The 27,817-nt window shown below is 36.2% G+C and overlaps 2 protein-coding genes across 4 annotated transcripts in view; one reads left to right on the forward strand and one right to left on the reverse strand.

The window, feature by feature from the left end:
• Window positions 1-27,817, forward strand: part of CMSS1 (cms1 ribosomal small subunit homolog) — a 345,956-nt gene that overhangs the window by 55,019 nt on the left and 263,120 nt on the right. The gene's annotated exons all lie outside the window — the stretch shown is intronic.
• Window positions 1-27,817, reverse strand: part of FILIP1L (filamin A interacting protein 1 like) — a 269,373-nt gene that overhangs the window by 44,471 nt on the left and 197,085 nt on the right. The window contains exon 1 of one of the 2 annotated variants that reach the window (XM_012743073.3): window positions 1,521-1,806. The exons of the other annotated variant lie outside the window; for it this stretch is intronic. The gene's annotated coding sequence lies outside the window, so the exon portion shown is untranslated. Of the gene's footprint in view, window positions 1-1,520; window positions 1,807-27,817 lie in introns of those variants that run through there. 2 annotated transcript variants of the gene reach the window in all.

Below are 27,817 nucleotides of genomic sequence, written 5' to 3' on the forward strand. Positions count from 1 at the left end.
AAATATGAAAACCAAAGTCTTGCATTGCTTCAAACAAAATTAGCAAAAACAACAGCAACAAAATGAAAACAAACTCCTAAGAAACAAAAAATGATAGGTACTAATGTCATATACTTTAAAAAACTAAAATACAGGAATTACTAGAAAGACACAGATATAACCCAAATTTTAAGCATAGTTTTAAAATGCTATGTTTCAAATGATAAATCTAGGATCTGATTTTTTCTTCTCACTGATAAAATGTTAAATTTGTAACACACACATACACCTCAGATGGTTATAGTACTCTGCTCCTCTTAAATTTTCACTGTATGTTCAAACAGTTATGGTCATTTCACTGTCAACAATATTAAACATTTTTCAGTCTTTTAGAGTGAATCAATATAAATGGCAGCCTATGAATTCTGAATTTGTATTATGTATACTTATAAAATATAGGGGCTATTTAAAAAGTGAAATAATTTACTCACAAAGTTCTTAAAGTTTTGTTTTACAATATATGTTTAGGCCAGATAAAGTTTGACTGATAAACCATTTTTCCTTCTCCTATTCCAGTGTTCTGAACTTGACATAGCATCTTTTATTTTTAGTTCCTCTGCATTTTCTTATTTTGAAAAGTAAATTAAAATATTATGTAGATATGCAGTATCCCCGAAGTGTTCAGTTATCATACTGTAAGGGTTCACTTAGCAATAACCTGTTCAGGATTTAGATGTAAGTAATTACAGTTAAAAATGACACTGATTAATAAAATTATTGTGTGGGCTTTACCTTTTAAATTAGTATTTTTACGTAATATACTATTATCCAAAATATTACTCTAGAAAGGACAGCTTTAAGTGTGGATTGTCATTTATCCAATGACTGGAATTGAAGTAGAGTTAGAACTCAAAACTGTGATAGTTACTTCCCTGTACAAATTGACATAATGCTTTTAAGACAGAATAGTGTTTCTGAGATTTTTTTTGAAGCTTAAAAAGGTTTTTAGTTTTTAAATTAGATCCATCCTAACACCAAGATGTATTCCTAATAATGTTTTTCTAGTTTTTTTATATTAAGATTTACACAAAGTGGGGGAGAATAAAACACGCTAACAAATCTACTACCATGTGGCAGTGTTTTGCACTCTGCTCCTGTAAGACAAGCGCGTTTAAGAGAGGAGAGATAAAATCAGGAGATAGAGTTGTTACATTACAATATAATTTCCCCACTTTTCCCCAGAGGTTTCTCAATACAGGCAGGATTCAATGTGTAGCTCACTTGGAAAACGTATGTAATACACAGTCCCCAGCTCTCAGCATTTAAAATTAAATCCCAAATCTGTTTTCTCCGCCGGAGAAAACTTTTACTTTCAAGTTTTGTGTGAGTGGTTTAGAACCTAGAATTCATTGGACGCGCTTTGCGAAACCTGTCTGCAGTTTGTGATGCTGAGACAACTTTAAACGCGACCTACAGACATGCTCCCTGGCTCTCTGACAGCAGTGCCCCTTGGCGGAGCAGAGCTGCTCTCCTCGGCTTACCTGAGCCGCCTGCACCGGGGCCGGGCGGGGGCCGGCGGGGCCGCTGTCGCGCCGCGCTGCGAGCGGGCTGTGCGCGCTCCGGGAGTCGCCCGAACAATGCGAGCGGGGCGCCGAGCGCGCCCGGCTATGGGCGTTACGTCACCGCGCTGCCTTATAAGGCGCTCCGCGTGTGCGGCGCGGGCGGCGGGGGCGCCGGGACCGCCAGACCCTCGGCGGCGGCGGCGCGGCGACGCGACCCGGCTCCGGCCGACGTCCCAGCCGTGCGAACCGAGCGTGGGTCCCCGGCCCCCAGCGGAGGGAACGGGCTGTGGGCCGGGGCCTCAGGCGCCCTCCTGCCGGGCTAACCGAGTCATTGAGGGTCACTGTGGATCGCTTGTAACTTTTCTCCCTCTGGGTCTCTAAAGTTTCTGTTATTGCTTCGGAGACTTAAATACACATCCTGTTATTCTTATGTAAACTTTTGTAAATGCATTTTTGTTACATTTGTTTTTTGGTTGCTGTGGGGGGAGGCGGGAGAGGGAAAGGAGAAGTTTTTTTGGAGACATCTGGTGGGGGTGTGATTTAGACTTCAAACCTCTTTCCTCTTTGTAAAGAGTAGGGGGTCCTCAGAGGATAGTATTTTATTTCCTGATGATGTAACTACCAAACAATTCTTCAAGTGATGATGGGAAGGCCAGATGAAATCTTATTTTTTTTTTCAGTGTTTTTCCTGAAAGAACCTCCTCGTTCCCCATTTCTGCATGCCTGTGTTTTAACAAAAGCAGTTAAAACTAATCAGATTATTTGGCAGGGAAAATATTTTTAAAGAAATTAAATGTTTTGTGCTGTACTTTCAAGACAACATATAAAAATAGAATTTTAGAACCAGTTTTAATCTATTCTCTTCTAACAGCAAACGAAATAAAGCAAAAATAAAGACATGAAAAGAAAAAAGAAACTGGCCAAATATGATTGAATTAAGCCTATTATCTTCAAATTTATTTGTATAAGTCCTATTTCTTGTAAATGAGAAATAGCCTTCTAATTATCTTGCACGTCAATAAAAAAGTAATCTCTAAAGTTCTAGCTCAACTCTATGAATCTGCTAAATAAATTAGGGACGTGGCAGCCTTATTTGCAAGCTTCAGATGAGTAGTTTTAGTAGATTGAGTCCATTTAAAACCTCTTTTTAAATTACATTAAAATAGGATTGCTTCCTATTATGATGTACGTATGTCTATAGAATTATTGCTTCCATATGTTTTGTCAAACAGGAATAATGAAAATAGTCTGCTTGCTTCATTTTCTTCATGTGGAGTGGGGAAAGGATGGTTGCAGAGTTGTGTAGTTAGTGGAAGTGGTGTGGAATAAAGCTGCAGGGCACAAAATGAAATGTGTGTCCTCTTTGCTATACTGGGAGCTCACGTTTCCACTTCTAGATCACTTTACTTACCTCCTGAGAAGCCGAAACTAAACTTACTCCTGCTTTTCATATACAGTATACCATTTTAGGAGAAGTGAATGACCACACTCTTAAGCTAAACTTAAAATTTAATATGTGATTTGCAGTTTGATATTAACATTTTAGATGTTTGTTTTGCTACTCTGCCCTATACTTGTGAAACGCATGTAATCTTTTTAGTCCCCTATGCTTGCCTTGTACTTATTAAACATCCTTTTTGAGATGTTTATGCTAGTTTGTTTTTATTACAAATGCGATAAAATACTGTTAAGAAAGTTGCACAAAGCAGAAAAACCGGAATGTCAATCCCAAACTGATAGCATAAAGTACTTTTACCCCAAAGCTAGCATTTTTTGCAGCTTGTTTTGCTTCCTTTTTCCTCTGATGGGCAAAGAAGTTTCTTAACATTTGACACTACCATTTATTCTTTTCTCATGGTTCTGTACTTACGGTTTGCATTTATTTTCACTCTTTTGACTTCCCAGTTCCCATTGAAATATATTAGCATTATTTCCTCCTTTTCTTTATTTCTATTCTGAAGAATGGAGAAGTTGAGGGGATAGAAAACTTGTCTAATGCTCTCGAAGCAAGAGAAAAGAGGATTTGGAATCCTACTTTTCGTATGCCTTGCCTGGTGCATTACTTACCTGGTTACATTACTAGTGTGTTATTCTTCAAACACTGGTCTCTGACCCAGCTCTGACTCAGCTTTCCACCTGAGGTCATGGTATGTGACCACTCTCTCCACGAACCAATAATAACTCTCATTTATTGAGTTTTTAGATTATGCTAGTCACTGTACTTAGTGCTCTATATCCATTCCATCATTTAATCTTCACAACACATTTTGAGGTGGTATTATCTTTTCAGATGAAGAAACGCATTTAGAAGGGTAAAGTTGTCGCGCCCGCCTCGCCAGCAAGGAAGACGCGGCAACTGGAGTTCTTCTGACAGTGCTTTAATGGGGTTCCCTTTAGACTTACATGATGCGGAAGACCCTGAGCACAAGCTCTCACACACTTATATACTCTAAGGAAGGGGGGAAGTGATGGGGATAGGTTAAAAGCGCGCGAGGGTTGTTACTGATAGGCCAAGCTAAGATCCTTCATATGCATACTTGATGAGACAGGAAAAGCCCCTACACCTGTGCGGTTCACCCTGTTTATCAGTCTTGTAGTATGGGCGTGACCAGAAAGCCGGCGCCATCTTGAAATGGCGTTAACACCGCGCCCCACATAAAGTGGCTTGACTAATTAGGTCACACATCTGGTAAAGTAGTGATGCAGGGATTTAAAACAATGTTTACATATATAGTAGTCTTGGCTTCTGATGGTTTGCTAATGTCTTCTTAAATGGTTTGTTCAGAATCTCTCACAGGTGTTGGTAAAGGAGTGTTCTGATTTAATTGAGAAGTTTGTATCTTTACTTTGCATACTGAATACTGAACTAGGAAAGTCAAGACTTGTCCTCTTTGCAGGCCACACACCAGAGTAATCCTGATTGTACACTGAATAATCCTAGGGGGTATCATTAACATTGGGGACCTGATGGATTTGTGTATTTACTGACAATACACTGTGTTTTACTGAAAATACATTCACTGTGTATTTTCTGGAAAGTGGCAACAATGTGTCTTATTCTACTAATATAAAAATATCATAACACTTTTCATAAAGATGAAAGTCGAGGGTTTTGAGGGAGCAGGACCTTTATCTGACACAAGAGCACACTGGCTTGTGTATCACAAACTTCAGCCTCTGTGGACATTGTGCTCTATTAGCCATGTGAGTAGGTGAGTAGACTTTTATTTCCTTCCCTCTTTCTACCAAAATTCTCTTTGAGATGTTATTTTTGTTCTCTTAGTTTCTGACATATATTTATTAGCAAAATACTTTTATGATCCAATTACTACATGACTCTTCATTTTATAATCACGAATTTCCTACAATTAAGCATGCCTACAAATTAAGATTCTTTCTACAATTAGTAATCTGAATTTCTGATCTAAATCAGCATTAGCTTTAAGCTGTGATTTAGATATGATATAAAGGAATTTTTCTACCAAGCTAATTACTTTCTAATGTGGGAAACAGAGTTTGTAGGTGACACGGCTGGAAACCAGGAGTTATTGGCTAGATTTAGCCATATAGAATTACTTCTTTATCTGGTCAAAAACAGCTCAATATCATCAGTTTCCCATGGTTTAAGCGAATGCCAGGTGGTTATTACGATGACCACAGCAACTGGCATTATTAAAGTTAGTCGCTACTGACCATAATAACATCATCATTATTTAACTGTTTTAAAATACCATTAATGTGCTGCTAAGCATGTCAAGTCAGTTCCTCTTTGTGAAGTGCTCTTATTTTCTTTCACATCCTCTCCCACTCCCTTTGTTTCTTCCTGTGACTGGTGAAGTCTTTCAGTCATCCAAATGCAGTGAGTACCAGAGAAGAAGCAGGAATTAACTCAATCTTTCCCGAACCTGCCCACAGCTTTCACTGCTGGTTCTTTCATCAGCTATGGGGAGATGTGATCTGCTCCCTAGAGTGTGCTTTGAGCTATGAGATGGTAAACGCTAACTATGAATGTGACACATTTGCTCCTTTGCCTCTATGAGGTAGTATATATGGAAACACTGTAATGTACAAAGGAAACGAGCAATTCTTATTATGGACCTGCCTGTGTGAGAAGCTGAGCAGAATAGGAATAGAGGCAGGATGGCATGGGAAGAGGCAGAACTCCAGGGTCCTGTGTTGCTTTAGGCTGCAGTTGGCTTGACTAGAATATGAGCCTTTGGTGCTAATATATTCCACTCCAGGGTACCTTCTGACACCTCATCTGCAGCCTTCTTGCAAGGCAGCTTTGCCACTGAGCACTGGGTAACCTTGCCACGGATCCCAGGTTCTGGCCCCTTTTCTGTTGCTATATAACTTAAGATGAAGGCTGAAGGGACTGAGTGCCACACATAGGCAGCTGTAGAACATGAAGCCAAAGGGGACGTCTGAGGGTAAAAGCACCTTCTCTCCATGCCTGGGACAATCATTTTTCTAACCATCCTCTTTTTTCACTCTTTATGTTTCTTGGATTTTACTTGCCTGGCTCTGTACACACATATGCCCACATAAAATAAGCCACGTCCTTGGTCAGTACAGCACTTACCTTGTACTCTGAGAGCCTTTAACTCGCAGTTGACTGGTTAAATCTGGGTATACATATAGAGCGTCTCACGTTTTTTTTTAAATAGATGAATCTTTTTTTAAAATTTCAGAATAATATGGGGGTACAAACCCTTTGATCACATAAATTGCCTTTGCACTGCCCAAAGCTACAAGTGTGCCCATCCCCTAGACAGTGTGAATTGCACCCATTACGTGTGAATTTACTCATCCTTTCCTTCCCCCTCCTACCTGCCCAATCCTCATGATCATTATTTCCATATATGCACATAAGTGTTGGTCAGTTAGTACCAATTTAATGGTGAGTACATGTGGTGTTTGTTTTTCCATTATTGTGATACTTTATCTGCTGCCTAAATCTTTGGTCCTAGGCCTTTATAGTCCTTGAAGGTTCCTGAGCCCTCCACCTATTCCACTGATACTTAAGCTGACTTTGATTTTAGAACAGTGACCTATACACTTGAGAGCTATCTGGGGCTGATTACAGCGACTGTGTCAGTGTGATACTAGGGAATAGGAAGCCTTTGATTAACATTAAAACAAGTAACATCTTGTAATTTTTAAAAATTAATTTTAAAATAGTTCTCTTTTTTTCATTTTAAAAGTAATAGGTACCCATCATAATTTGGAAAATGCAGAAACGTAAAAAATGAAATTTTATATATATAATATATATAAATTTTATATATATACATGAATACTGCCAACTATTAACAATTCAATGTATTGTATTTCCTTTTAGTCTTTTTCTAAGCATTTGTAAAACATGATTGCTTTCATAGTGTAGACCCTGTGTGCCTGTCCGTGTGTGTGGTGTGTATTATGTGTCTTTTACCTTTATTATATATATTTTAATCATGTTGGTAGCTTTTCTGTAGACATTGGGTCATTAAACAGCATATATTTATATATTCTCCCTAGAAATGGCAGTCACAAAGCCAATCATTACCTTTTGGCCTCCTAACATTGCCATGGTTTTGTTCTTTGCTAAATGAAGCAAGGAAGTCTGTATTTAATAAGAAATCTTTTGTTGATCAAAATCCTCCTAGTCTTGGTTTTCATGGGATGCTATGAGTTGGCTATGGACTCTAATGAGCATGCCAGTAGGTGAGCAAAATGACTTAGGGAGAATGAGGAATTGATAATGTGACACCACCATAAGATTATTAAATGGAGGCAGGAAAAGCCTGTTATTTAGGTCCAGTCCGTTTGCTTATTTATTCTTGCAAACATTTTGTGTTTCCTTGGTAACTAATAATAGTTTTGAGAAAATGTTGAACTCACAAGTATTATTGCAGGAGTTAAAAAAAAACCAAAAAACATCAAATCACAGAAATTAGAGATGGAAAAGACCTATTAGGTCATCTTCCCTGTCCCTTGCCAGTACAGATTGTTCTCAGTGCTTTGTCCAGTCCATTTTTTAAAGGGACCCTGTCAAATAGTTTATACCCCATATCTTTTTTATTACATTTTTACAGAAACCACTCTAACAGATTTTTTCATATAGATGAGGAGCTGGATTTTAGGGTAAATATTTGTTGTAAAAGACCTATGGATTCAAAGTACGATTGAGCAGGATTTATTAGTTGGAAGTCATTGGAATGGTTTAGGATATCTTGAGGACAGTTGACCAACTAAGAGTAAAACAGGTGGGTAAATCGAATTTGTATGTTTTCTTTTATCATTGGAAACTCAAATAGAACAATTCATGAACATAAACTTTTAATGATATAAACTCATTGAAATGGGTCTAGAAGGCCTGAGACTATATACATCTAGGAAGTAAAAAAAGTAAGAGTAAAATGATTGCTTCTAACGTTATTGTTATGAAGACATTTTATAATAGCCCTTCCTCTTCCCAATTCTACTTTATCCACTATTTACATAGCCAATTGCTTGATATGAAGGTGGCTTCTAATGGCAAAATCCTTTTCTTTTGTCTGGCATCTTCCAAACTCCCGAAGAACAGAATAAAACTGTCTCATAGAAGCAATCAATGGTGGTGTTAAAACCCTATACTTCCTTCCCTGTGTTATGGCTGGAGATGTCTTCACTAGAAAAATAATGAACAAATTAAGAAGAAATATGCTTAGAGTTGTATTATGAAAAATGATCCTTTCATAAAATCACATTTTAGATTGTAAAAGTTCTTAGAAAACATCTATTCTACTTATTATCATCCCTATTTTCCCTTTTTTAAATAGATGAGATAATTGGAGCTCAGATAGATTAAGGAACTTATTAACCTATGTTTCAATGTCACACAGTAAAGTGGTGATCTAGTCACTATGTTTTTTGGGTCCATATGTTTCTTTTGGAAACACGAAAAATGGCATAATTAAATAATATGATTAAAATTGTCAAAAAGAATATATCTGAAATCTTAGTATTAGAGTAATTTACCTAGTTAATACTAATTACAAAACTAATTTGGAACATTGATGAGCTAGTTATCCACTTCATGGATTAGAAATGCAATCTTTGGTTTCAGTTTTTATAAACTGGAGATCTACAGATTGCTAGTTATCAATTCAGGCCACTAAAATTGGTCATATGTTAGCAATTCTAGTAAAAATTTAATGGAACAGTCTGAACTTTTAGTATAGATTTCTATGTTATTTAACACCATTATCCTGCATGCTTGCCACTGGTCATTCTGTACATAAGAAATTATAATTTATGTTACCAGGTATTCAGTGTGCATCATAAAATACAGGTTTGTAACATATGTCAAAAGACTTGTGTCCTCTTAGATTGAATTCTCTCTATAATGAGAACTTCAGTGTTTTGTCCAAGAATTGGTGCATTCACAGTCCAGTTGTCATTAGTCAGTGCAGAACAGCTCCAGAGAATTTTTAGTTCCCCAAAAAGTCCATTCCATTCCAAACTGAAAACTGGCTTCTTCTAATTTCTACTGATTGTTCCTGGTCTTTCCATAAGCCATGTTTAATAAATGCACTGCTTTAAATTAATGGCCTTTCAAATATTTGAAAACAGTTTGTCCTAAATCTTCAGTTGTTCCTATATTTTATATAACCGTGTATCCAAAAGTTTGGTGCTTAAAATGAACAAATTATATTACAGATTCAGAAGTTGGAAATAAATGAAAATAGCTTAAAACATGGTATGGTAGTATTTTCATTGTTACCAGTTATCCTCTCCTTTTATAGATCATGTGTGCATGTGTGCGTGTGTATGTGTGTGTGTGTGTTTGTGTAAACTTAGATTTTCTTACCACTCTAGACAACCACATCACCCTGTTAAGTCATTGAATTTACTGATCACCAGTCTAGTGAATGATACACCTAAGTATTTTCATCATGTACTGTTTCTATGATAATCTAGGATAATCACTTCTATCTTATACTGGTTTTATTTGTTTTACATCTTTGTTATAATAATAACAAAAATAGATAACACATTTAATGTTTAATGGATGCCAGGCACTACATGCTTTCCATATGATGATAACTTTGATCTACATAATGACTGTGTGATAGATAACTGACAGAGAGGTTACATAACTTGTCCAAGATCACAGAGCTAGTAAATGGTGCCACCAGGGTTTGAATTATAGACTGAATCCAGCGACTTCTGGGAGAAATCACACTTGGTGTGTTATAGTAGGATTTGGACTTAGGGGATAAACAGTGCTAACATGGAGTCATAGAACTTTGTACCTCTCTTATCTGCCACTTGGTTCATTGGGCTTGTACCATGGGATGGTAGAGTGAAAATGGATCTTGGAGATCATCTAGTCTGCTCCCCTCATCTTATGATTCATGGAACTAAGAACCAAGTTGTGCAATAGCCTGTTAGGGGATATGCAGATGGGAAGAGCTCAGGCCAGGATGCAGTGCTTTTTCTACTGCAGCATTCTCAAGTGTTTCTGCTTCATATAATTTCCTGTCTATGTCTTTTCTCCTCCTTTCTCCCTGTCTTCTTTCGCTTTCTAGTTACCTATGGCACTCTCAGTGGTAAAACAACAATTAATAGAAATCACATGAAAAGGATCACTTAAAATCCTACCATACCATGTTTTAAACTATTTTCATTTATTGCCAACTTCTGAATCTGTAAAGTTAACTTTTATCTTTTTAGATGATATAGATTTAAGAATCTAATGAAATTAATGATGAATCTCATCCATTGCATTGATTTAAGTTTCACAGCTCAAATATGCCACTTCTGTTAAGAAGATTTAGAAAGTGGAATGGACGGAGGGAAAGGAATTGTTGTCATTTATTGAGAACCTATTGTATGTCGGTCATTATGCCCACCTCTCTAAAGTCTTAACTCTCCTTCCCACTTTTTTCACTTTATTAGGACCAGCACAATACACTACACAGAGTGGGAATTCCACAAACGTGATAAATGAGGAAATGAACTGAAAAAGGTGCTTTGAATCCAGCAGGAGAAAGTAATGACAATCATATACATATTACTCCCACCCATTGACTATTAGCTTTTGGTTCATTTTTATGCAATTTATTTTACAGCCTTTGAAGCAAATGCATATGTAGGATGGCATGGGATGCTACTTACAGTTAAAGATTTTAGCTCTGTACTTTTGAATCAGCTGAATACTGAGAAGACTTGGATTCAGACACTATTCATTTTTCCATTTAATCAAGTTTCTTTACTTTCCTTGACCACCATTATTATTTGCTATGGAAATTTCCCCTTTGGGGTGGTATTTAACCATGCAAGTGGGGGAAATTGTATCATGATACTGCTCTGACCGCCTGCGAATTTGAGGAATAAAAATTGCAGAAGCAGAGTTTCCTTTCAGCAGTCAGCTGTGGACTCACAGTGACTTCTTGGCAAAACATACTTTAAAATAGTGCTGATTTATTTTTAAACATAATCAATTCTAATGAAAACTGTTCCAACTGAGTTTTGAAACACAGAAGCAACTTTCAGTTACCATTAATGGCTATTGCCCCAGTGATGCCAGAAGAGCCTGTCCCCTCCACCTTAAACTGCACTGGAAGGGCATTTGGTAGGGACCTAGTGTTGACTCTCAGTGACTTCCAGTTTGGACTCTGAGATTTATTTCCCAATGCCAATGTACTCTAAAGATTGACAGAAGAAGTTTAGCATATCATTGCTAATTTGTCTTATTACTAGACTATATCATGCCACTTAGAGTATGCTAAAATTAACTTTTAAATAAATCGTATGAATAACCTAATTATATTTTATTTTCTTCCCTTTTTGGCAAAAAATAAAATTTCTTTGTTACATGCAAAGATTTAAAATTTAACACAAGTTCATAAACTAAAACTTGGGTGTTTCTTCATTTCCCTTTTTCAATACATCTGTAGACTGAAAATATAAAAGTGGCTTAGGTTTCGCTTGACCTGAGAGGGGCTAACTGACTTTTGGTTAAAAACAATCTCTTGCTTTCTGTCTACAATTCAAATATGCCATTTCTGTAAAGAAGATTTCTGTCTGTCTTTATCATGACACAATTTCCTCCACTTGCATGGTTAAATACCACCTCAAAGGGGACATTTCCTTAGCAAATAACAGTTGTGGTCAATTCCAGGAAGGAGAATGGCAGAGGAAAGGGACCCTGGTTAGACTGTAGCCACTGATTGGCCTCATGGAGCAGAGCTGGGCCTCTGCAGGCAGTTGTGCATATGGTGGATATTACAGGCCTAAGAGGTTGGTCCCATAAGGTGGGACCAGACTGTGAATGGGTCTTAAAATTCAGTTAGTGAGTTGAGTTTTAACTTCATTTCGTAGATAGTAGGGTGCCGTCAGCAGCTTTTGAGCAGGTATATAATATATTGAAAACAGTTTTTAAATAATTATGACTTTGTTAGCTCCTTTTTGATTACATGTTAAGTGCAATATAGTCATATGAACTAGAACTAGGAGTACCCTAACCATGTTATATATTAATGCTTCTCTTAGGTAAATCTTTGGACAAGTGGAGGTATAGAGCAGCATCTATTGAAAAACTTTAAAGGTCTGCTCTGAGAATCAAAATAAAATAAGTCTATGATGTAATTAAATAGGAGAATTTCTTATAGACTTATTAAATATTAGAATGACTGCTAAAGAATGGTTCTCTCGAGCCATTTACTTGACAAATAATTATGATTTGCCAACGGTTCTCTCTCCATAAAAAAAGTTGGTAGCTAGGTAAAGATCTCTCAAGGCTGCAAAAAACAACAACAGAAACCACATCTGAATATGATTAAATTGGTTTGTTTGTTTTGCTGAGTTACCTGTTTGATTAATTATTGAAAATAGAGGGAGGCTTTTTATATTTCAAGGTACACTTTCTTAACTAGACCTGTCTGCAATTTTATTTATTGTCTATGGGAGATAAAGTAGAGAAGAGAATCTTCTTAGAATGCCTTTTGTTGAGATATAGACACTTTATCTTCATTTTTCCCTCTTCCAGGGAGAGAAACTATGACTGTCTTCATTTGGTCTATTTTCATATTTTGTAAATTTTGTTGCAAATAAAATAACTCTGCTAAGAATTTTACCTTGTTTCTTTTCCCCCTATAATCTTATTGGACTTTCATCTATTCATTTGGTTCATTAGTTATTTAGAATTGTGAGGCTTAAGTTTTAAACACATATTTTGAGGTAGAGGAAGAGTCTCTTTTTTTGTCCCTGATAGAGGAAGAGTCTCTTTTTTTGTCCCTGATTATGTTATAGTCAAAGAATGTGATCAGTGTGTTATCTATCCTTTGAAATTTGTTTTATGGCCCCACTATGTGTTTACTGTTTGTATAAATCCTCTATCTGCTTACAGAGAATTTATATTATGTAGGAGTTAAGAACAGTGCTCTCTATACAGATAAAGCTTGCTAATTGTATTGTGAAAATCTGCTGTAACCTTACTGATTTTTGTCTGCTTCCATTGTTAATGACTAAGAGAGGTGTGCCGGAATCTTCTACTGTGATGGTGGTTTAGTCTGTTTTTCTGTCTCTGTCAATTCTTGCTTTATATATTTGAGACCATATTTTTAGATGTATGCAAATTCAAACTGTTCCTAGGAAATGGAATCTCTTTACATTGTATAATGACTCTTTATAATTGCTTTTTACCTTGAAGTTCATTTTGTCTGATATTAACATAGCTACATAATCTTTCTCTTGATTAGTAGTTACCTGACATGTCTTTTTTCCCATCTTCTACTTACTGCTTTACTATATCCTTATGTTCTAATGAGTCTCATATAGACAGCTTGTTTTAATTCAGTTTTATAATCTTTATCTTTTAGCAGGATCATTTAGACTATATTTATAGTAATTATTGATATATTTGGATTTGCCATCTTGATAATTCTATTTGTACCACCTTATTGTTGTTTTTATCTCATTTCTTGGCTTCTTGTTTTAATTATTCATTTCCTTTCTACTTTGGAATACACACTGTATTGCTTTTCAGTTAGGGATTAATCACCTGATAAATTCTGTCTCACAAGTTAAATTCTCAAAGCCTAAAGCTGGTCAGTATCTTAAGCCTCCTCCATAAACATTTAAAAACTTCAGAACATTTTAACTCTGAGCATACCGTCCCAGTTTTTACATTGTTATTGTCATATATTTTAGTTCTATCTTTTTTTTAATTCCGTAAGACATTATCATCTATTATTATTGTTTTGGTCACTGTTAGTTTAGATATACCAACATACTTACCACTTTCTTTGCTTCTTATTCCATCATTTATTCCAGACTTCCATCTGGGATCACTTTCCTTCAATCTAAATGCATCCTTTTGAAGTTCCTTTAGTGGAAGTCTGCTCTTTGCACACTATTTATTTGAACATGTCTTTATTTCACCCTTGTTCTTGGGAAGATTTTTCTTGGGCATAGACCTCTAGGTTAATACTTGTTTTCTGCCAGCACATTGAAAATATTCCATGACTTCTGGCTTCCCATGTTACCATTGAAAAGTCATCAGTCTAATTGTCATTCCTTTTTCCTCTGGCTGCTTTTATGATCTTCCCTTTGTCTTTGATATTCTGCAGTTTCATTATTATGTACTTAAGTTCAGATTTCTTTTATTTATTTTATCCTTATTGGGTTAATTGAGATTCCTTAGTTTATGGATTGGTCTTTCTGCGGTTCTAGAAAATTCTTAGTTAATATTAACTTTTCAAATATGGCTTCTGAACAATTTTTCTCTCCTTAATCTTTTATAACTTAGATTAGACGTGTTAGACTTTCTCACTCTTGTCTTCATGTCCCTGAACTCCTCTTTTAGTTATTCCATCTGTTTGGCCTTTGGACTACAATCCATATTATTTCTTCAGATTTCTCTTCCAGTTCACTAATTCTCATTGCTTGATCTGCAATTATTACAGATTTCATTTCTAAAAGTGTCTCTTCTTTTCTAGTTTGGCCATTTTTCCGTAGTCCTTTACTTTTGTAATGAGAAATATCAATCTCCTTGTTTTTCTTTTACATATAAATTTATGTCTTACATGCTGTCTTATCGTTGAAATTTCTGAGGTCTTTGCAGCTCTGATTCTGCTGTCATATATATGACTTTCAATCATTGTATTTTATTTGCTAGTGTGCTTTTGGATTTTTTATATGAACTCATATATCTTAGAATTTTATATCTGGGAATTCTTTTACCTCTGAATTGAAGAAAGCTTTCTTCAGAGAGGATTTACATTTTATACCAGGTGCCAGGGGGTATTTTCAGCCTAGAATTTCTTTAAACTAAATTTTTTGGCTCAGGGATCTTTGGGGGTTTTGTTGTTGTTTTGTTTCCTTTGATTTTTTTGACCACCCAGTTAGTGTGATTCTGGGCTGCAAATTCTCATATGGGCTAACTTGTTATTATAGATTTTCAGTGGAGTTTATTTCTCCCTTACTCCAAATGCCATAGTTCAAGACAAGCAGTTTTCCTTGCAGTCCCCTGGAGTTTGGTTCTGCTTCTAAGTCACCCTTACTTTGACAGTTTAGCTCTTTGCAGTCTCAGCCTTATATGGGGCTAGGATGACCCTGGGCTTTGTCCTCTGTCTATGTGCCCTCTGATGCCATGAAAACTAAAATTTAAGTTTATCAGTTTCAAAAAAATGCTCTCAAAGCAAAAGCCACCATTTTTGGTGCTTTGTTTACCTTGCTAGGTGTTCACTTTTTTTTTTTTTTGAGACAGAGTCTCACTTTGTTGCCCAGGCTAGAGTGAGTGCCATGGCATCAGCCTAGCTCCCAGCAACCTCAAACTCCTGGGCTCAAGCAATCCTACTGCCTCAGCCTCCCGAGTAGCTGGGACTACAGGCATGCACCACCATGCCTGGCTAAGTTTTTCTATATATATTAGTTGGCCAATTAATTTTTTTCTATTTATGGTAGAGTCGGGGGTGTCTCACTCTTGCTCAGGCTGGTTTCGAACTCCTGAACTTGAGCAATCTGCCTGCCTCGGCCTCCCAGAGTGCTAGGATTACAGGCGTGAGCCACCGTGCCTGACCAGGTGTTCACTTTTATTCAGTCTTTGGCCTTGAATATTCCTTAATAACTTGCCATCTCATGAATGTATTTTTTAAAAATATTTTATAGGCCGGGCGCTGTGGCTCACGCCTGTAATCCTAGCTCTTGGGAGGCCGAGGAGGCGGGCGGATTGCTCAAGGTCAGGAGTTCAAAACCAGCCTGAGCAAGAGCGAGACCCTGTCTCTACTATAAATAGAAAGAAATTAATTGGCCAACTGATATATATATAAAAAAAAATTAGCCGGGCATGGTGGCGCATACCTGTAGTCCCAGCTACCCGGGAGGCTGAGGCAGAAGGATCACTCGAGCCCAGGAGTTTGAGGTTGCTGTGAGCTAGGCTGACGCCACGGCACTCACTCTAGCCTGGGCAACAAAGCGAGACTCTGTCTCAAAAAAAAAAAAATATATATATATATATATATATATTTTATATATTTTACTTTGCATATGAATGTTAGGATTTTTTTTCTTTTTGTATTTTGGGTTTTATATTTTAATGAGAATAGCTTAGGGTAGCTAATCCATTTCACCATCATAGACATTAGAAAAATGGACATTAGAATAATATAATCTAATACCGAAAATAGACCTGAAAACTACATGAGAAATATATAAAAGGAAATGTTTCAAATTAATATGTTGGAGCCAATTGTATGGTCCTTTATGCTAAGAAATGGAGTTTTAGCTTAACCTCTTAAGGGTTTACATTTCAGCATTTCCATTCATTGTTCACCCTACTAATAGGCCACTAGTGACTTTCCAGCTGCCTAATCATATAAAAGTGGTCTCAAATATAAGCTCAATTATTAGCAAAACTTCAACTTTTTAAGTTTTAGTCTTTCTTAGGTGCACATATTAACAGGAAATTTAGTATGCTGTCTAGAATAGCTATGATCCACTAACACTGGTTAGTTAAAATCCTATTAAATATTTTTCTGTTTTTTCACAGTTGTTACTTCTTAGTTTAAGCAAGCACACATTAGTGAGAGCCTGGTGTAAAGACAGATAGATGGTCTAAGAGAGGTCAGAAAGCATCCTCTATGCTTTCACTGAATCATTGTATGAAATAGGATATCATTGAACTCTTATTCCAGGTGTTTCAAAGAAAAGCTGTTTTCATGTGAATGTTGCTACTTTGAGGACGGCATCTTGAACTAGATGGTTTTTAATAAAGTATTTTACAAGTCTCTAATTTTGTATAGACTACCATGTAATATTAATATAAGATAGTTTCACATCTTTGAAGAGTTGCCAGGATATGGTGACTTTAACCTGTTTTCCTTCACTGAGAACTGTCCTGAAAATAGTGCCACAGGTCCTCCAAGTGGTCTGGACTATGAATAACCAAAAGAAAATGATACATTGGCTAGGGTATATCCACCTGTAGTCAGCAGAAAATTCCCATTGGCTCAAACACTAGTGAAATCACCTCACAACAAAAATCCAACCTTGGGGCAGGATCCAGACATGCATGTGCCTGGTTCTCTGGTTTTTGTATCTTTGGCCTCTTCCCCTTGATAGCTTCATTGTCACGCTGGTGGCAAGATTTCCTCTGCAGTTCCAGACATCACATCTAAACACGCAACACCCAAAGCTAGAAAAGGGACCATCTCTTCTCTTGAGCCAGGAAACATTTCTTATAATCTCTCTTCCCACTTCCCACCCCCACTCAACTAACCCCAAAGACTTGCCTTTATGGCTTATTTTCTGGAACTTTCAGAGGGAAACAGAATAACATGACTGGCTTATAAATCAATCAGATTTTATTCCTCACCTGGACATAGTCACGCTCATGTGAATTATGTGGGCTCAATGATTGTAAGTCCTCTTTTATGTAAATTCTGAGTATACTATTGTCCTGTAATTCTCTTTAAGAATATGGAAACTCATGTTGATACTGATTGCCACAAAAAGAGCTGCATTAGAAGCCATCGGGTCTGTGACTGTGGACAAGGAGTGGCAATGCCTTGCTTAGGTGAAAGCTGGATGCTCTGTATGTCTGTTTTCTCATGTGTTCCTGGGAGAAAGTCCGGGGACTGTTAGGAGACATCCTTTTCCTTTCAGGGATCTCTATATCTAGTAACAAAACTGACATCTAGGTATTTTTTAACAGTAAGCTAAATATATCACTGCCTATTTTATAGAATGTCAAGTCTTCTCCTCAATCTAAGACTAGATCCTGGCTGCTTTTTTTTTTTTTTTTTTTTTTTTTTTTTTTTTTTTGCATAAACAGATGCTGACAGAGATCCTGTCTTTTTAAGGTGTGAGGTTTTATGGATTTTTTTTTTCTGTCATAGCGGATGTCTAAGAATTATGTTATTAGTTTGATGAAAGTAGATAGTTAATTCCTGTAGTATAAGTTATCAGAGGTGGCTGACTTCATAAAGTACTCTCTAATTGCTTAAATCTCCAGAACCATTTATGCTCTATAGATAATTGATCTTTCTGTGTAGAAGTGGAGTTCTATGCTAATTGAGAATGATTTTTGTTTACTAGCATCTCTTTATCAAATATTAATACATAGATATTTTTAAATATCATTAAGTTTTATCCCCAACCTTACCCAAGGAATTTTGGAGGTAAAAACTCTGGCTCCCTCCTTGCTGAATCTACAAATGTTTCTGTTAGTTGCTTTACAGTTTTCTTGTTATTGAAGCTGGGTGACTAGACATTCAACATTCATTTATTAAGCACCTACTATGTTAAATATGAGACATATTTTTTGGGGGGAAGCCAGTTAACATAGAACCAGCATATAATAGGTGTCAGTAAACTTAGTTCCTCTTTGCTATTATATTCAAAGATTTTTGCATTGTGGTTGAAAGTAAGATAAATCCCCTGCTTTAAGAAATTTATAGCTAGGAGTTGGTTAAATAGGTATTAATAGAAGAGAAGACAGACTGGTTAAAAAGTAAATGGATTACACAAGGTACATAAATAAAGTGCTCTTTTTGTGCAGAGGGAGATGTTCTGTACCTGAGAAGGTATGAGAGAAAGTGGCACTCAGGAATTCAGGTAAAGGTCAAGCCCATTTGTTCATCTGTTGTAGATGCATAAGAGGAGTTAGTCTGGTGCCAGATCTGGTCAAAGGGGGAGTCACTGGCCCGTTAGTTTTGTGTGCTGGTGTGCTAGTCCCTTCTTTGTATTTATAATTATTATCTTTTTTTGTTTGTTTTTTTGATACTTCTAAAGACTATATCTTCATGGTTTCCTTTGCTCATGGAAGAAACATGGGATAATACTGACTTTAGTCTGAATTTAGATCTTAGAAGCAGTTTGCTTTCTTACAAGGAAGAAAGTGAATAATTTAATCTTCAATGTATAGGAAGTTCCCCATCTTGCAAAAATTGTTTCAGAGAGTAATTTGTAAGACTTTTCCCCCATAAAAACAGTGTTATTAAGCAGGGAGTTGATTCCCTGACTAGCACAAGAAGTCTTACTAAACCCATAATAAAATTGAAAACCTCTATTTAGGGTAACTGCAATAGTATGGTGATTTTGTAGCACAGCAATAACATAGCTCACAAGGGTTATACATAGTGTGATTATTACAGCATGGAGTAGAGGACAGTATTCTTGCACATATATAAACTTCAGGTCAGCCAGCTTTTTGTGGACTAACTGGGAACCTGTGTGTTACATAAAGCATGATATTTATTAGCAAATGTATTCCAGGTTCTCACTTTGGATTCCAGGTGAATACCTCCGTCTCATATCCATGGCAGCCTCAGGCCAACTAGCCTGAAGAAAATTAAGTAGCTCTGGAAATACTTTTGCTCTCCAGGTATCATCCTTTTGAGCAGGGTATAGCCTGGCTTTTTATAGAGAGAGAATGTTTGCAAGTCAGGTGTTCATAACCTAGAGAATGCTTATATATATTTTATATGGCCAGGATAGCTAAACTTTATATATATATTTTTTTAGGGGGGGCAACTTCTTTTTTCTTTTTTCCTTTTTTTATTTTTATTTCAGAGTATTACAGGGATGCAAATACTTTGGTTACATAAATTGCCTTTGTACCACCCAAGTCAGCTACAAGCGTGCCCGTCCCCCGGACAGCGCACACCACACCCGTTAAGAGTGTGAACTTACCTATCCCTCCTCTGCCCTCTCACCTGCCCGACACCCTATGAATATTACTTCTTATATGTGCACATAAGTGTTGATCAGTTAGTATCAATTTAATGGTGAGTGCATGTGGTGTTCGGCCTGGATGTGGAGAGATAGGAACACTCATACACTGCTGGTGGGACTGCAAACTAGTACACCTTTATGGAAAGTGATATGGAGATACCTCAAAGAACTAAAAGTAGAACTAACATTTGATCCAGCAATCCTACTACTGGGCATCTACCCAAAGGAAAAATTGACATTCTATAAAAAAGACATCTGCACTCAAATGTTTATAATAGCACAATTCACAATTGCAAAGATGTGGAAACAACCCAAGTGTCCATCAATATGTGAGTGGATTAATAAATTGTATATGTATACCACGGAGTACTACTCCACCATGAAAAAATATGGTGAATTACTTATTGTATTATCCTGGATGGAGCTGGAGCCCATTGTTCTAAGTGAAGCATCACAAGAATGGAAAAACTTAACTATATTTTATTCTTAGCTATCCCAGGTTTACACATGGCAGCATGTTCTTTTAGGCAACTTGCAGTCATCCAGGTTCACTGTTGGAAAAGCTGAAAGCATCCTCCTTTAAAAGATGAAGATTCAACTAACTTTGTAGTTGGTCTCATAGATTTAGTGGACTGTCACTCAGCAGGATTGTTTTTTATTTTTTTACTATATCCCCTAACACATGAATGGTAATATTTGTGGGTCATTCAAGGTACTGTATTTTCTTTCTGCTAATGGGCAAGTGCTTATTTTTTGGCTGGTCTTCTTTTCCAGAAGAGGCCAGGTTCCTGGTAGTATCTGCTGGGTATAGTTTAAGGAACTTAGCTCAATAACATAGCTATTAACCAATGGCAATGTTTCTTGACCTGTACATTGGTTTCAGTAAGCCAAAAGAGGATAATCAATGCAAACTGAAAGAAACATTCATTTCTTGTTACTGTACATAAAACACCAGACTTCCACATTTTAGATCCTTTAAATCCTCTTCATCTATGGTGAAAAAACCCTTCCTCTTATTCAATCTCTATTGTGTTTTCTCCTCTTGGCTCAGGGCAATCCCTTAGGAGCCTGAACTCAAGAAACAGGTGCCTTGCTAAAAGACTATGGTTAAATGGTGGGTAAACTCTAACAGTGATTGCTAGAAAAAAAATAGTGTTAATGTTTGGTGAAGGTAGGACAAAGGAGCCCCCATCAATGTTTGATAAAGCTTTGAGCTCTAAAGATGGTCTCTCTGTAGAGGAGGCATGTAGCTCACTGGAGGAGGGGACATTTGCTTTTGCAGGGAATTGCCATGGTTCCATATTCTAAAGCATGAGTCATGGATGTCTTTGTGATTACATATCCCTCCTAACATATGAAGAATGAACTTTAGAGAAAAGGAAGTTAAGAGAAAACAGAAGTGTGAATAACCACTAATGGTGCTCTCTCTGGCTCCTTTCGGTCTGCCATTTCATCATACGTAAAGGGGGGTAGGTCAGAGATTCCTTTCCTGGCAAATAAGTGGCAACATATGTTTGAAACAGTGAGTGGAAACTATAGGGGGAAAATGACAGGCATATGGCAATAAGAAGGTAAGGGAAATTTTGTTGCCCTAGTGTTAGCCACATAATTGGTACACTCTTCTATAGAGGAGCTGTTTAAATAGTCTGCATGTCCCATTAGTACAGCGTTTGTGTGTGTGGAATGTATATATTTTCTAGGTTTTTGTTTTTGTTTTTTTTTTCATGAGTGACAGACACCTTAAGCATATAGAGTCCTTGATAGAAAGGTTCCCAAAAGACAGGACTTAGGAAATAGGACCCTTAAAGTAGTAAAAACAAAAAGTGAGAAAACACTTAAGAACAATTATTTTGATTGCCTGAGAACAGAGGAATGGGCCCCAAATTACTGTACTCAGGAATGCTCTTCATTTAAATGATAATTCTACAATGACAGTGTTTATGATTTATTTGTTGCCATAGCATCTAAACCCTTGCTCAGTAGAGCTTGAGATCCTACAAGGTTCCTAAGGACTAGGGTTTGATGTTTTTTTGTTCTGCAATCTATTCATTAATCAGTGTTCACCTTCCAACAAATTGAAAGCACAATGATTTACTTTGAAAAAAATTTTTTAACTATAAAGAAAAAAAATCAATGTATGCAAAACCGTGCCGAAGTCCATTTCCAATTATCTGTCATACATGGCTAATAGAAAATATGCTCTAAGTCTCAAAATTTAATTATAGCCTGTTGGAGAAAAGAGCTAGAGAGAAACATAATTTGTTTCTCAGAACAAATTTCTTTTGCTCAGACATGATTGTGATAAAGAATATTGTTTATGTTTATGTTTCTAAAATTAATAAGACTTAGTTTTTGTCTTGGTAAAATTAACTGCTTAATAACACTTGTCAGGTTGTGGGGAAAAACCAGTTGGTATTATTGATTAGGGCCTTGACAATGAATAATATTAGAATGAATGAAGAATTTATTTATATACATGTAAATATTACACACATATCAGTGCTGTGGAACACAAACACTCTGTACCTCCACTGCTCTCTTCTATATCCTACTTTCTTATGATTAGCATAAATGGTGGTTTTTTTGGGGGGAGGGTGTAGATTTAGGTGTACAAGTGCAGTTTTGTTAAATGGATATATTATGTAGTTGTTTAGTCTGGGCTTTTAGTGTAGCCATTACCCAAATTGTATACACTGTACCCATTAAGTAGTTTCTCATCCCTTACCACCCTCCCACTCTTCCAAGTCACCAGTGTCTGCTATTGCACTTCTCTGTGTCCATGAGTAATGGTGTGATTTTTATGTCCAATCTTATGCTTTAGAAATGAATACTTAAGAAGGTAATCTAAGTGATATTTTTTATTTATAGTCACAAATTTCTATATATATTTACCTGTATAATAAGACATAGCAGAAAGAAGGCATCACTAAGTTCTATAGCCAGCCCACTGCCAATTTTTGTGTGGCCCACAAGCTATATATACCTTTTATATTTTTAAATAGTTGGAAAAAAATCAAAAGATTATTTCATAGTATGTGAACATTATATGAAATTCAAATTTTAGTGTCCATAAGTAAAGTTTTATTGGAACAGAGCCACACCCATTTGTTTCCATATTATCTGTGGCTACTTTCCCGCTACAACAGCAAAGTTGTGAAGTTGCAACAAATACCATCTGGCCCACAAAGCCTTAAATATTTATTACAGATCTCTTTACAGAAAAAGTGTGCTGACCTAGCTATAGCTTTGGAAATAAATACAGTTCAGAACAAAACAAAGAAAAACAACTAAAAGTTTGGCTTTATATATCTCAACTAATTTGTGCTCATTTGCCCGACACCAAATTTTTGAATTTTCAGCACTTATTCTTTTTGTAGATCTTGAATAGTCTATGTTCTCAAAGGATTGACATTATTGCCAAGACAATGGGTGGAGTACTAAGCCTTTTGGTGGAGTATTGGGGTGATGTGGTATATTTGTGGGGAAATCTAGAATAATGAAAATAGAAAACCAAAGTTGTGTTTCTGAGATTTGTGGGAAGCAAGAGGTTCTGAACTGGTTACTTCGGTTTCCCATTTTTCTGTCATATCACTGTCTTTTATTTTATCTTGGCTAGAATAGGAGTGTCCAGGATGGATGACGGGCATTATAGAGGGATTCTATAAGAGAGCCCCACTACAGAGAGCCCCCTATAGTGTGTCAAAGCTTTCTGGTAAGCAGGTGTGGCAAAACAACCAATCATGAAAATGCCCAGTGCTCATAGTGAAATGATGTTTTCCTTGTTTCTAATCAACATGAATTATTGGGGGCTGACTGTATTAAGAAAAGATATCTTGCTTCCAATTCTAATTCCTTATACTAATGTTAGGTTTAATATTCTAATATTGGATTTTAATTTCTCAAGTTAGTCATCAAAATGTATTTCTAAGTAGACTTATCTAAGTTATCAAACTCTCAAAAAAGAAGGAAACATTCAAAAGCATGGTTGGCTTACATGTAGCTTATTAGAGGATTTAGATATGATACATTATATTTTGTTGCCTATTTTGACATTTTCAAAAAGTTGTTAGGAAAAAGAAGTGTATTTCTATAGTGTAGGTAGATTATTTTTAGAGGTGTGTTGTGGGTATATGGAATGAAAGACTTCAAACAAATTGTACTGCATGGAATTACACAATGCTCAGGGGCTGTGTTTGCCCTCACTTTATGTCTAATTTCATCCTTTCCAATCTCTTCCTTTATAAATAGAAACCTAGGAAGATTAGCTAAATAAAAATTTTCTTTTGTAGTGACAAATTTCCATCTAGATTTTTGACACACACATATGTATTAAAATGTATATGCATTTTTCACATCATCCTAATAATTTTGCTTTGCTTTGCAAATAATTTTGCTTTGCTTTGTCTTGGACTGTCACACAAGATATTTCATGTAGATGCATATTAATTCATTTCATCTTTACAGCAACCTTATAAGGTAAATACTATTATTATCTCCATTGAACAGATGAAGAAATAGCATCTCTGAGAAGTCATAAATAACTAGGATTCAAACCCAGGAAGTTTGGCTCCAGAATCTGTTTTGAACCCCATGTCATAAATAAGTTATGATTTCTAAGCAGTTATTTAGTCCAGCCTTTTCTTCTCACACTTAATATTCATCAGAACTTTCATAAAGTACCGAGTGGGCTGACCTATCTACCTACCTGCCTAACCTACCTCTTTCTGCTCTCCTACACAAGTCTAAACACTGTTATTCAAACTGGACTGCATATTGAAATTACCTGGTGCACTTTCAGCACAATTGATGCTAACTCTCAGAGACTCTGACCTAATTGGTGTGCCCTGGGCACCAGGAGTTTTTAAAACTCCTCTGGTGATTCTAATATGCAGAAAGTTTTAGAACCACTGGTCTATGGGAAAATGAAATTGGCTTTGGCCCTAGAGCAAGCCTGAGAAGGTGAGGCATGAAAGTAGTGGAATCTGGACTCTGGAGCATCCGGGAGTTGAAACTCAAGCCAGTTTGCTTTGCTTCTTGTTGATAATTGTGAAAGCATGAAGAACACTGGGTGGAAATACTGAGTGACATTGGGTTTGGAATTTACCGAAGGATTAAACTGTGTATGGTATTCAAATTGTGTATAGTCTTTTTGTAGCTTGTTTTAAAAAAAAAATCAAGTAAGTTTTAGCATTGTTTTGCATTGATTGGGCCTTAGATGGTCATTAAAAATGTTCAGGAAAGTGTTATTTGGAAAAACAAAATTTCTGCAAGTTGAATGGGATAACACCTTCCTTTAGGGATACCAACTTCTTGCTTCAATAAGAAGAGTAGCCTGGCTTTACTAAACTGTTTAGGAAAATTGATATTTATTTTAAATGTTTATGGTTTATTGTCTTAGAAGATTAATGCCAAATCCTCAAAAATGTAGTGACGAGCAATGACTCATTTTAGCTCATGTCAAAACAATGCGCTTTTGTAATTTTCCTGTCCCTGGAGAAGCTATTAAACACTAAACAAAATGCCTCAGAATGGAACTGATTGAGTCTTTTAAATTATGTATTTTTGCTTGGCTATTAGCCAGATGTTTGTCGGGAAAGCTCACCATACATCAAGACCCATGATTTACGCTGACAGTGATACTACACAGTTTACGCTGCTTAAATATCAGCAATGTGTATTCTAAGGCTAAATAGTCAAACAAAACTCAATCTCTTTACATAATCAAGTTGTGTAATTCTACTCTCAGCCAAGTGACTTTTCCTTTGTTAAACTCTATCTAGACGGATGTACTTAATGAATAAGGTATTTTTCTCTGCATTTTCTTGTTGATAAATAGCACAGATTCCAACAACCGTGAGAAGTTTTACACACACACATTTTTAAAATGTATACATTTGTTTCTATGTAAGTAGTACTACCTGTCTTATCCTCAGTAGAGCTCAGCATGATGTTTTGCATGTAGTAGATACACAAAATATATGTGTTCCTGGTAATGATGCCAATAAGTGAAACAAAACACAGAGTGGCCTTTTCATTAATTCCCTATGGTCTTTTGGCCAGTACTATTAATATATATGAGGTCTTACAAGAATCATTGTTAATCCAACTACATTTTATTTTTTAGGAGCAAAATATTTAAATGATTGGCTTGCTTTCACTGACCTTCTAAGTATTGGGGATATTTATGATGTTAGATTAAACATTTTTAAAAGACATTTTTATCAGCCTACTTGACTCTTAATAGTATTCGAGACATTCTTAGTACTATCTGGCATTTTTTTAGTAGAAATTTGGGGGCATGATCTTCTGACAACCAAAAGTATGGGATTACTTATGACAGTTTATATGACACCCAGCACCTAGGAGAGAGTAGGTGCTCAATAGATATTTGTTGAATTGAATTGAACAGATGTTCAACTCATACTCATTGCTCATTTCTTATAAGAATCCATTTCTCAGATGTAGTTCCATGAGAGGACATGGAAACAGTAGTGAAAATGAAATACCTTTGAGTGATACTGTAGCATGGTGATAGGAAGTTATCTTGATGCATAAGGATATTTAGCTGTCAGCCCATTCATTGTAAGATAGAAAGTAGTGTAAACAGTAGTAATTCAAGCCATATCTGAATACCATAGTTTTGATCCAAGAAGAAACCTTGGATTATGGTTAGCTGTTACCAAAAGACACGGGACAACCAGACAACCAAGAGGGTTAACTAGTCAATAAAATGCCTGTCAGGAAGAGACTCACAGTAAATCAGTAGCATGATCTTATTTTTTTATTAATGGAGCATTTCTACATGTCATATTTTCTACTATTGTAGTTTTACCTGTCCTGAAAAAAGGTTTAGCAGAGTTTGGAGATTTTACACAAGTCTAAACAGAAGGTAGACTAAAATGTTGGTAGTAAACTGGAAAAATTAAAGTGAAAAAAGGGTATGATTAAAATCTACAAAATCACAAGCAATGTGGCAGGGCAAACATAGTCTTGTTCACCCAAACCTAGAACTATTAGAATTAGAAGTGTGAAGGATTTTACTCAAAAGATCAGTATTGCATGATCTTTATTTATGTTAGGGATATAAATAAATAGTCAGGCTGCTGGTTTCAATTCCTTTCCCTGCCCATTTCTAGTTATGTGTTCCTAGGCACCTTATTTATCGGCTCAAGCCTCAGTTTCTTTCTATGTAAAATACTGCTAATAATAGTACCTATCTCATAAGGTTGTTATGAGGATTAAGGGTTAAGTGAAAAGCACTCAAAACAGTAGCTAGCATATAGTAAGCACTGTGTGTGTTTGTGTATGTATACATATGTATGCACACACAGATGCATGTTTTAAAGAAGTTGCCTTATTGTTTGGGTGAACTAAAAAAGAAGTAGGTTTAGAAGAATGTTATGGATAGACTTATAGATAAATCCAAAATCGGCTATTATGAGTAATTCATCTTTTAAGCTTACGTCTTCACAAGACCCTACACATCATCTTTTGCAATCACCAGGAGAAACATGGACCGTGGACTGATTAGATCAATGACCTGACCCCAAAAAGTATGTTTCTGCTTTTAATAAAATGCTTCACACAGAAAACCACATTGCTCTTTTCTTATTTCCCAGGATGAAGTAATGATAAAGCTATTGTCCCCTGCTGCTTCATTTACTTGTACTAATTTGTCCTAAAATGAGAAACTGTTCATTTACTAATAGAAAAATATGGCTTCAAGTAATAGAAACAAGCCCAAGCTAATTGAGTTAAGCAAGATCTTTGGCCAGAAAAGTAACTATTGAGATATGCATCTTGTTTTTCCAAGCAACTGCTCCTACTTCAGAATCTGAGCCTTAATCTGCTTACCTGCTTTAAGCTGCCCAGTTTTCAGACAAACACTTTACATTTCTGGCAACAGTGAGTGTGATGAATGTTTTTGTTATTATTGCTCTTAATGATAAGTATGTGGTTTTTATTACTATAAACAAAGGTCTGTAAGGGCCATAGACCAGATTGTTTTACCATTAGAATGTGCTTATTTTATTTCTATCATTTGCTAGTATTTTTGTTCCTAATCTTGGAAT

Source organism: Microcebus murinus, chromosome 1 (genome assembly GCF_040939455.1).
Source record: "Microcebus murinus isolate Inina chromosome 1, M.murinus_Inina_mat1.0, whole genome shotgun sequence".
NCBI lineage: Eukaryota > Metazoa > Chordata > Mammalia > Primates > Cheirogaleidae > Microcebus > Microcebus murinus.